Genomic DNA, 12,139 nt, shown 5'->3' on the forward strand with positions numbered 1-12,139 from the left:
CTATTGTATAGCATAATGCCTATAGTTACCACTGTATTGTGTATTTAAAAATTTGCTAAGACAGTAGATCTCATACGACATGTTCTTTTCACAAAATAACAAATAATAATATAATAAATAATAATGCATTATTAATATAATAATAAAAGCAATATCATGTGCAATAATGTATCACTTTTAGAAGTCATTAATAGGTCGATGGTACAGATAAACCTACTGGTGGTGATAGTTTTATGGGTGTAGACTCATTTTCAAACTCATCAACTTGTATATATTAATTATGTGCAGCTTTTTAAGTTAATGAATTTTTCTTAAAACAGGAATGTACATTGGAGAAATGAATACAATAATAGCATATTCCTTGGTAAAATAATTGTATGTAAATATAAGGACTAGAACAATATAAATAATATATTTATATTATTTTTAAGAAGAATCATACTAAAATCATGATAAAATTTCACCCCAAAATATAGCCATCAATATACCAGAAATGTTCCACATATCACCATATGCCAATAGCGATTTAAAATTACTGGAAGGATGTATACCAAACTGTTTTTAACAGAAGTCACCTCTTTCTATGGGGACTGGAATTGGTTAGGTAAAAGGGAGTGAGAAAATGGCAAGGAGACCCTCTTACTTTGTATTCTATACATTTCTGCATTGTTTGAATTAACTGAAGTAATAATTATAACTTCATGAAAATAAAACCAAATATTAGAAATTACAATCTTCCTATTGATGACAAGTTTTTCACACTGAAGTGGCATATAGTAAGCAACCAACAAACACTTAGAAAAAACTTGATGTTTACTATTCCTACCATCTCAGAAAACTATTGATATACTCTTGTTCAACCTTTTAATTATTTCTTTTCAATGTATTAATATAATTATGATTGACATTTCCCAAATTTCTTTTGTTGCAATGGTTCATTTCAAAGTCCTTTGGAATTTGCATTTGTTTTAGATTAGGCCACGTTTCTTTTCTCTTAAAATGAAATAGCAATTTTTCTGACGATGTTCACGCAATGCCTTTGGGTTTGGAACCCTCTCAAGGGCGGATGGATATTTGTCTGGTGTTCTATGAGCAACCTGTCCTTGTGCCACTTTTCCAGTGTGATGGGGAAGGAACAGCTGTCATCTGCCCTTCTGGGAATTCTGCCTGGAGTCTGCACCGTGGGAATTTACCCAGGCTGCTTTGGGGGGAGACATCTGAGATCTCCTTTAATTGTGAAGTAGAAAGACAGTAGAACTGGAGGAGTTAAAGGGAAATTTCACAGAGGATTGTGAATTTGATACAAGTTAGCTACATTTTCATTAAAAGAAAAAGAATTTGAGATGATTTTTGGAACCAGATCGACATGTATATTTTTAAAGTTAGTTTTACTTATTATTATTTTCTGAAACATAAGGCAAGATTTTCTAATAAGACCTCTAAGAGGAACTTGTGAACCTGGATTGTATTTAAGTAAGGTTGCTGCTGCTGCTGCTGCTAAGTTGCTTCAGTCATGTCCGACTCTGTGCGACCCCATAGACGGCAGCCCGCCAGGCTCCCCCGTTCCTGGGATTCTCCAGGTAAGAACGCTGGAGTGGGTTGCCATTTCCTTCTCCAATGCATGAAAGTGAAAAGTGAAAGTGAAGTCGCTCAGTCGTGTCCAACTCTTAGCGACCCCATGGACTGCGGCCCACCAGGCTCCTCTGTTCATGGGATTTTCCAGGCAAGAGTGCTGGAGTGGGGTGACAAAAGTGAAAACAATCACTGCAAATTGTATCACTTTGAGTTTGAAGGGAAGCTGCTCATAGGACAATCCGCATTCCATCCTGGAAGCCTGGGCCCTTGTATGAGAGATTGCTCCAGGAGCGGTGAGAAAACGGTAGCATGTATGTCCTGAGAGCACCGGTATTAAGCGAGTAAGTTCTAGTACACATAAAAATAAGGTTAAAAGATTACAATATGCTAAAAGAGATATTACATGTAAAACCTATGAAATATAAATGTATAAAAGATTAAAATCCATGTGTCTATGTAAAAAAAGAGAAAGAATCCTCAACCCTCTAGAGAAGCTTAGTCTTTGATCAACCGCTACAAATAATAATCTATTTGCATATAATCTAGAATGAATACAAAGGAGCAACAACAAAGTATTTTCACGATCCTATTTTGCTTTACCTTTGGAATAGAAAAGTGGTGGAGTCAAGGCCTCGGCGAGGCTTGCTTCTGGTTAGCAGAACACCACCACCATCTAGTGGAGTTTCCATTTACTGCACTACCTGTATGCTTCAGTACCGCTAAACTGTACTTGCTGAGATAAGCCCTCAAGTGAAATCAGCAGTTATGATCTCTTTGTGGCTTATAACCGAAATAGTAACTGTTAATCTTCATTAGACAAAACTGTCCCCGAGTACTTGAAGTCCCTTGCCCACCAGAACCTCAGCAGCCAGCACAGCACTGCACTTAGGAGCACAGCCCGTCCCATTTGGCTCCTGGGATACACAGCGCACCTGGAGCTTTGCATTTTCCCTGAAAGCTGGCAAACGGGGTAAACTGTGCAACCCCATCTGCGTTCACGGCACACTCATCCTTTCACTGAACAAGAGCATGGAACTCTGCCAAGCACAAGCCAAGGGGTTACACCAGCAGCCTGACCTTTATATACATCTGTGGGTACGCAAACTGGGATTTATACTCAATTTCGTTTCTGGAGCAAAGCAGTTCATATGGTTACAGTGTGTCTGCCCATTCTGTATCCCATGACCGAGCCAGCTGGGGCTCTGGCTCTCCGAGGCGGTGACAGATGTTTCATATTGGAATCTGGGATGATGGTTCAGAGAAATAAGGTTACACAAGGCCAAATTTTAGTAAATTCTGATGTTGAGTCAAAGGTTAATTGTATATCATGATTTTTTTTTAATGTATCAAAAGAACACCAGGATCTAAGGAAAATGGGAAAGTTGATGCTATTTGAACATGTGGGTGGGCTCTTTGCCACGAGGTTTATACTTTTCAGTCAGGTACCATGTGTGAAGGGCACGTGGACATGATGGCCTCTCCCAAGGCTGCATGGCTGGGGCTGGGTGCCATCAGAAGAAATTTGCCGTAGCTGAAACTGCAGTCTACTAATAACCGCCATCTAATTCTCTTCTTACAGTATGAAGGGAGATTAGCTGGACACTCTGTGATGACTGAAATTTCAAACTGTGATTTTTACAAGAGTGATCATCTCTTCCAAATTCCTTAGAAGCTAAAACAAGAACAATTTCAGTTCACAAGAATAAAGCCCAGGTCCTCTTCTTGTTGGAGTATCCAGTAAAATGCTAAGAAACATGTGAGTAGAAGAGGAAAAGAAGAACAGAGGGGAGAATAAAAGATGAAGCCAAAACTTTGGCAGAAAAACATGCGCATGAATAATAACAACAAAGCAACAACAATAGATAAGATGGAGTGTAGAGAAAGGGAAGGGAAGGACCTCAGAGAAGTCAAGGCGAAGGACTTCTCTGTAAAGAGCGTCACCTCCCAAGAGAGCCTGCTGGACTTCTCAGGGTCGGTGCAGACAATAATGAGAGAGTGTTAGGTGTTTTTAGTTTTTTGAGAAGCCCACTCTTCTATCTTTTAGCACATATAGGGATGTGCAGTTTTAAACTTACTTGTGTGCTTCTTTGTGTCCTGGCTCCATGAGGGTGGACTAACCAGCCCCCCAATGTGCAGTAGAGCATGATGGTGAGGGCTGCATGCCCTGGAGCACAGGACTCCTCCGTCCAGCGCTGCTTCAAGCAGGTGCTCCCCGTGGCATACACGCTGCCCACTGGCCACCTATCAGACATTCCAAGGTCCCATTTGCCCTGCTGCCTTCCATCACAGAGGCTTGGAAACAAAAAGAAAAACAAACAAACAAAAAACTACTTGGATTTTACTTCTGCATTCTCTCCTGCTGCTAGAGGTGGCCACATGACACAGGCTTGGCCAATGAGAGGTGAGCAGAAAAGCAGTGAGGGATCCTGGAAAGCCTATGACTCCCTGCTGGAGGGACAGAAGCAGACAGCGCTACCCTTTCTCTCATTTTCTTTACACAAATGTGGACCCGATGCTCCAATACAGGGCAGCCATTGTGCGTACGTGAGGAAAAAGGTCAGGCGGTTCTCGGAAGTTCAAGCCCTGACGTTGCTGCGCCAGAGAAGCAACACTAGGGTCAAATGGCTTCCCAGCTTATTGTTCTAGGAGAGAAATAAATGTCTCTTTGTTTCAGTCACTGTACGTTGGGCTTTCTGTTACTTTTATATAAAAGCATGGCACATTTCTTTATTCCACTTCAGTATCCGCATTTGAAAATGGGCATTACAGCAATATCTTCGTTATAGGATTATTGCAAAGATCAAATGAGATAATATATATATATATAAAGAACACAAAGGATTACATAAGGGTAAATTGTTGTTTTTATTACTGTTTTGATGATGAACACTCAGTAAACCTTGGTTGAATGAGTGAATGAGTGGAATAGATCAGATCCAAAGGGTATGGCTTGAACTTAAGTAGCAATAAGATGATTCTAGTTTTCTGCTTGAGATAAACAAGAAAATGGGGAGAGATGAGAAGGAAGGGGCAAATGAGAGACAGCCAAAGGGCAGCCAGGTGGGTGCTGTGTGGGCATACGAAAAAACCTCCCATGGAGGATGGTTGGTGTGTTGGTGCTAATTATCAGATGTATGGCCCACGCACACAGCATCAAGTAGACACTGAATAAACATTTGTTGGCTCACTGAATAAATGAATGAACTGTTAGGGTGTTTACTGAAAAAGAAATTGCGATCTCTTCCTTTAAACTGAAGAGATAGAAGTGACAGAAGGTTTTTCTCCAGTGCCATCTGCACCCCTTTTACAATATTTGCCTGAAAGTATGTGGGTGAAGATGTATTGCTCTATAATTGCCTGTGCCCTCGCAAGAAGCAGAGAAGAACATCCGGTGGGGGCAGAAGCAGAAGGAACAGATTTCCCACGGAGTAAAATATTCTGTTGTCATAAAAAATACCCTTGCTGTAACAAGCGAGAAAATGAAAAGGAGAACCGACAGGAGAGAAGTTAGGAGAGGATGCCTCCTAACAGGTGCCTATCTCTGAAGTTTCCCACCAGGAGTCAGATGCTCATCAAATGAGAAACAAATGCTAGAGCATGGACATGAGCAGCTCCATCCAGGCCCCAGTGCTGGGGCTGCAGCCCGTTGTAAGAGCATCGGTTTCACTGCCCTGGCGCAGTGTGACCGTCGGGTGTCATGCCGGGATCACCCTACACCAGCTGCTCCCTCACTTTGGCATTCACGCAAGCCTGCTTTGAGGAGGCTCGGTGCATTTCTAATCCTCCCTAAAAACACGTGCAGAATGCAATGAAAATTTGAAACGTATAAAAGGTTTAGTCATGGGATTACAGCGTGGGTGCTTCCGCATGAAGGATTAACTCAGCACCACGTTTCTGAACATTCTTTGCATCATGGCTTGCCACGAATGCCTCAAATCTAGCTTTTTTTTTTTCACTCCCCTGTTCTGTTTCTGCATTTCTTCTTCTCCCTCTGAGTTACTTTGGCTTGAATTCTGTGTGCATGTTTAACTGCCATAAGCAAACAGAAAGCAAAATCCCCTTTGAATAGTGAAAGGACTTGCATTTCTGTTTAGGGATGTGTAGTTGCCCTTGGGATCTATAAGGATGAGACATAAAATAAAACCTTGATACAGATGGGATACACATACACACACACACACAGGGACACACACAGACACACACACACAGACAGACACACACACAGACACAGACACATAGACACACACACACACAGACACAGACACACAGACACACACACAGACACACACAGAGACACACACACACAGATCACACCACTCAAAGCAGACGTGAGTCAAAAACAGGCTCCTCTGTCCATGGGATATTTCAGGCAAGAATATTGGAGTCAGTGGCCATTCTCTCCTCCAGGGGATCTTCCTGACCCAGAGATAGAACCTGAGTCTCCTGCATCTCCTACATTTCAGGCAGGTTCTTAATCGCTGAGCCATCAGGGAGGCCCCTTGACCAAATCTCTCTCTCCTTCACTTGTCTTAAGACTAGCGAAGCCTTATGCCAACTAAAGCCTTGGTTTTTTTCCAGCTGTAATGTACTCCATCCTATAGCACCAGAACTTTGAGAAGTTAACAGATTCATTTACTTCACAAATATTTATTGAGGGCCAGACACTAGCAAAGGAGATACAGTGTCTTCTTGTGAAGGAGTCATGGCTAACAACATTCTGCCCTAGGTAAATGAATTTGAACTTGATTCCTTATTAGGATAAGAGTAGAGCTTCATAGGTGGGTATGTTCATGAGGTTTATACCCTCTTTCTCCTCATTCTTATAACCATTTTCCTGGGGCCCATCTGTATATGGACTCTGCTAGGTGTAATGCCCAGGGGCAAAGCAAATTAAGGGGCAATAGTCCTATTCAATGGATAAGGCAATGGCACCCCACTCCAGTACTCTTGCCTGGAAAATCCCATGGACGGAGGAGCCTGGTAGGCTGCAGTCCATGGGGTCACTAAGAGTCAGATAAGACTGAGCGACTTCACATTCACTTTTCACTTTCATGCATTGGAGAAGGAAATGACAACCCACTCCAGTGTGCTTGCCTGGAGAATCCCAGGGACAGGGGAGCCTGGTGGGCTTCTGTCTATGGGGTCGCTAAGAGTCGGACACGACTGAGGTGACAGCAGCAGCAGCAGTCCGATTCAATAGACTATGGATTCGTGATAAGAAATATGTCTGTTTCCTTTTATCGTAACTCCTGCTATGTGTGGGCTCCAGTCTCAAATTGGTTCTGGAATCCCAGAAATGAGGGGAGACAAAACCAGTCTCAAACAGGCTTGGAGATTTGCCTATATGTTTTAATAACCACAATGATACTAAAAAATTTTTTAATATTGTGTTTTTACTCTGCCAGGCACTGTTCTAAGCACCTTAAGGGCCTTAATTCATTACTCCTCTGTCATTTGGTATAAATACCACTGCTAGCCTCAGTATTCATATGAGGAAACTGAGGCAATGAGTTAAAACCATTCTTTTATATGAAATTAATTTTAATATTTATGTAATCCAATATATCCCAAATATGATTTCAACATGTAATCAATATAAATGTTATTAATGAGATATTTTACAGTCTTTTTTGTATTAAGTCTTGGAAATCCAGTGTATAGTTAAATTAATTAGTTAATTAATATATTAAAAAAATTAATTTTTAGCAGTTAGTCTATCAGGCACTAACCTCAGTTCAGTTCAGTTCAGTCACTCAGTTGTGTCCAACTCTTTGCAACCCCATGAATCACAGCACGCCAGGCCTCCCTGTCCATCACCAACTCCCAGAGTTCACTCAAACTCATGTGCATCGAGTTGGTGACGCCATCCAGCCATCTCAACCTCTGTCGTCCCCTTCTCTTCCTGCCCCCAATCCCTCCCAGCATCAGGGTCTTTTCCAGTGAGTCAATTCTTCACATGAGGTGGCCAAAGTATTGGAGTTTCAGCTTCAGCATCAGTCCTTCCGATGAACACCCAGGACTGGTCTCCTTTAGGATGGACTGGTTGGATCTCCTTGCAGTCCAAGGGACTCTCAAGAGTCTTCTCCAACACCACACTTCAAAAGCAGCAATTCTTCGGTGCTCAGCTTTCTTCACAGTCCAACTCTCACATCCATACATGACCACTGGAAAAACCACAGCCTTGACTAGACAGACCTTTGTTGGCAAAGTAATATCTCTGCTTTTCAATATGCTATCTAGGTTGGTCATAACTTTCCTTCCAAGGAGTAAGCGTCTTTTAATTTCATGGCTGTAATCACCATCTGCAGTGATTTTGGAGCCCCCCAAAATAAAGTCTGACACTGTTTCCACTGTTTCCCCATCTATTTCCCATGAAGTGATGGGACCAGATGCCATGATCTTCGTTTTCTGGATGTTGAGCTTTAAGCCAACTTTTTCACTCTCCTCTCTCACTTTCATCAAGAGGCTTTTTAGTTCCTCTTCACTTTCTGCCATAAGGGTGGTGTCATCTGCATATCTGAGGTGATTGATACTTCTCCTGGCAATCTTGATTCCAGCTTGTGCTTCTTCCAGCCCAGAGTTTCCATGATGTACTCTGCATAGAAGTTAAATAAGCAGGGTGACAATATACAGCCTTGACGTACTCCTTTTCCTATTTGGAACCAGTCTGTTGTTCTATGTCCAGTTCTGACTGTTGCTTCCTGACCTGCATATAGGTTTCTCAAGAGGCAGGTCAGGTGGGCTGGTATCCCCCTCTTTCAGAATTTTCCAGTTTATTGTGATCCACACAGTCAAAGGCTTTGGCATAGCCAATAAAGCAGCAGCAGAAATAAAGCAGCTAACCCCAAGCACCATATAAATTCCTATCAAGTTGTGTCACTTCTCAATCACTCTGCCACAAAGTATACAAAGCTGACAGGTTCTACGATTAAAATTCAGAATACTGAGGTGCTATAATGAAGCATAAATATCGTTTAGAGATAGATTAGATATATTCTTTGCTTTTGCTCCACTATTTTTTTTTCCTCTAAAAAAGCCCAATTCTTTAATCCATAGTTACGTTAAGAATGTGATGTGGAAGTTGGAGCTGTTTACCTCTTTACCAGCTATTTTTAAAGGAAGATGATAGGAACGAGCTTTGAAAGAATCATATTGTTTCATCTGGCATCACAGTACTTGAAAAACCACAGATCTGGAAAGTTAGAAAATACACAGGTAGAAATGATGCCCCTATGGAAACAGATGTGAAGATTTAAGTAACTACTAGGTCTGTTAGACTTTTCACAAACACAGCAGCAGATATATATATATATATATATATATATATATATATATATATATATATGATGTTTCTATAACCTGTTTATTAAGGAGACTGACCGTGGTGAGGAGGAAGCCAGAAACACATTTTCCTCTTTAAGTCACTGCTCCTAACTCTTGGGTGCCCAGTCTCCCACCTCTTCTAGGTGACATCTCTCGATGACATGGCGGGAAGGCACCTACAGTCATGGAAAGTTTGGTCTGGTCCAGTTTAATACCTCAATCTCCCATCCAGTACATGACTTTCCACTGCTAGACCTGCAGCTCGAGGGCCTCATATGGGGCTTCTCTAGTTCTAGGATACCTCCTTCCTCTTCCTGGGAGATCTAGTGCTTCTTGTTTTGGAGGCTGGGAGAGAGGATGCGATGAGGCAGCAGTTCTTTGCTTCCTCCATTGCTTTTGCTGCTTCTCTGGCTCACATCAGAGGCACGCCTCCAGGCGTCAGCACTCTCAGGGACATGTGTGGATTCTTTGGGGTCCTTCACATGAGAGGGCTCAATCACGTTCAGCCCCCAACATCCACCTCAGCCAGCCATCAGCTAGGACTGCACTGCCTGCATTTTCCTGCCTGGGGGGCACCTTATTAGCATGTAGGCTGGGTAGTGGGAGAAGGAATGTTATGTATAGGAGGAAGAGTTTTGCTACTTCTTATTGAGCCCCAAAGAAGATGTCTGGTAGGTGCTGTTTGTAATGTGAAACACTTAAACACCTCTTTCTCCCAGCTTTGGGCCCCAGGGACCAGTTCTTAGACCAAAAGAAAATTCTCTTTTACAACCTATTATAATAAACTTTGATCAAGTCCTTAGGCCAAGAAGCCATCAGGATGTTTCTTTCTTCCCTATTTCTTCCTCTCCCTCTTCCTTCCTTTTTCCTTTCTTGCCTTCTTCCAAAAAACAACCATATACATCAAAATACGAGGAACTTAAAAAACATAGAAAATCAGTATTATCTTGATGCCTTTGAGAGAACTTTAACAGAGCACAGGAATTTTGAATATTAGAAGATAAGAAACAGTTGTAGTTTTCTGAGAATTTTGGTGTTATTTCTTCCTGCTTCAATCCTGGACTGTAGCTTTCTGTGCCCAGGGAGCTACCTACAGCCCAGCTGGCACTGCAATCAGCCCCTAGGACTTTCTCACACTCCAAGTTCAATCTTTTTATCTGGAAGTGAGCTTTTCAGTTCTAATGCTTGATTACTGGTCCAAGAGTGTGATTTGAGTAGACATACTGAACTCACATTATACTTCTTACAAATTGTGATTGAAATGTTCCAGAAATGTAAAAGAAAACATTCTATGGAAACCAGAAAAAGGTTTTGCTCATATGCTCTTCAGAGAATTTCTGTAAGATTTGGAATGAAGACAGGGCAAGCTCAGCTCTTTGTTCCTTACCAAAGAAGGACAATCCGTATGCGCAAGGAACCCTAGCAGAAACCCATCAGTGCTCTTAAGCTCCGGATGTCAGGGTTGAAGATGAGAGCAGGTTTCAGGAAAGATAGCGGTGAAAATGTTTATTCCACTCTGGACTCCCAAGTATTACATAGAATGTTGGAGCCTGCCCAGATTGGGGAATATTGTTAATCCAGTCAAAGTTTGTGTTTGGCAATGGAGATATACTTAAGAAAAGGTGAAGGGGATGGTCAAGATTGATGCTTATGGTCTTCTTTTACGAGGAGTTATGAAGCTGACTTGAAGCCACAACAAAAAGCAAAGAAAATAATCTGTTTGATTCACTTGTTCAGCTGCTTCAAATTGCAGCTAACTCCTTACTTGGCACAGGCATCTAGCTCACTCAGAAGTAAAAGAAACATTACAGCAAGTTCTTTTATTTGGACCTAAAAGTTTTGAACACAATGTCTTAGTAGAAATTGATTAAAAATACTGGAATCTCTGTAAGGATGAGCAAGCAGAGAGAAGTGACTAGCCATTTGAGAGAATTTGCAGTTCAGAGAAGAAGGTCACTGTGGGAAACTGGTTGTGCACTCTTGGCTCCTTGTCCCCCAAACTTCCTTCTCCTTCACGGTCCCTCCCAGATTCAGAATCCAAACATAACTCTCCTGTGTGCATTGAGACCCCTGTTCTGGAGAAAGGAGGCCGATTTTGTACTTTATGTAGTTCTCCAGCCTAGTGTCCCCTGTGCTACTGCTAAGTCACTTCAGTCGTGTCCGACGCTGTGCGACCCCATAGACGGCAGCCCACCAGGCTCTGCCGTCTCTGGGAATCTCCAGGCAAGAGTACTGGAGTGGGTTGCCATTGCCTTCTCCAGTGTTCCCTGTAGTAGGGATTTAAGGACTGTTTTTCCTAGTTCCTAGTCCTGCAGAACTCTGTCTCACCATGGGGTAGTGTGGGCCTGACATTCCAAAAGTCAGGGAAGCTAGGAAAAACTTGAAATAAGTGAAAAGAATTGAAGAATGCTGGAAAAATCTCCCATAGAAATTTCCTTCCCACATGGTTCCATAATTAGATAATTAGCTCCCTGATTCCTAAAGGATGATATTACATTTGTGTTGAAGAGTTGAGTCACCGATGCAAAGGAAATATAGAGTGAATTAAAGCTAGAGATTTTTATTAGCTACTGCCTCAGAAGCAATTATAGTGTACTAACAGTGAACCATTTTAATTAGACCAAAGCCTGCTGGGAATCTGTATATCTCCAGCAAAGGAGACAGTAAACAAGGGGCTAAGAACATGGATAAAGAACTTGCCTGCCAAGGCAGGAGACACAAGAAACATGAGTTTGATCCCTGGATCAGGAAGATCCCCTGGAGGAGGGCATGGCCACCCACTTCAGAATTCTTGCCTGGAGAATCCCATGGACAGAGGAGCCTGGCGGGCTATAGTCCATAGGGCTGCAAAGAGTCGGACACGACTGAAGTGACTTAGCACAAGAACATGGATGGGACTAAAGAGAGGCAGGAGGACCCCGAAAGCGATCTTTGGCTATTAGAAATTAATGGGACCCTGACCCATCACTTGGTGTTCTTGGTCATTCTTGTGAGAGGCAGAGCAGCAGAATGCTTAATGGCAGGACACTATAGACGGCTGGGCTCACGAAGATTAACTTGGCTCTGCCCCAGCCTACCTCAGGAGGCTTGAGCAAATAATATCAATCCTTCTGTGCCCCAGTTTCCTCATATATAAAACAGGGATAATATGAGTCCCTGCATCATAGAGTTGTTGTGAGGACTGAATGAGTTAGCAATACAAAGTATTTAGAATAGCACATTTATTAAGTACTTCCCATGT

The 12,139-nt window shown here is 42.1% G+C and overlaps 1 protein-coding gene and 1 long non-coding RNA gene across 3 annotated transcripts in view; one reads left to right on the top strand and one right to left on the bottom strand.

Annotated features, from left to right (window-relative positions):
- Positions 1-12,139, bottom strand: part of ANKS1B (ankyrin repeat and sterile alpha motif domain containing 1B) — a 1,178,069-nt gene that overhangs the window by 275,565 nt on the left and 890,365 nt on the right. The window lies entirely within an intron of this gene.
- On the top strand, positions 1,211-4,248 carry LOC138437581 (uncharacterized). Its single transcript, XR_011256031.1, has 2 exons — positions 1,211-1,580; positions 3,155-4,248. It is a non-coding gene; the product is annotated as an uncharacterized lncRNA (long non-coding RNA).

Source organism: Ovis canadensis, chromosome 3 (genome assembly GCF_042477335.2).
Source record: "Ovis canadensis isolate MfBH-ARS-UI-01 breed Bighorn chromosome 3, ARS-UI_OviCan_v2, whole genome shotgun sequence".
NCBI classification, from domain to species: Eukaryota; Metazoa; Chordata; class Mammalia; order Artiodactyla; family Bovidae; genus Ovis; species Ovis canadensis.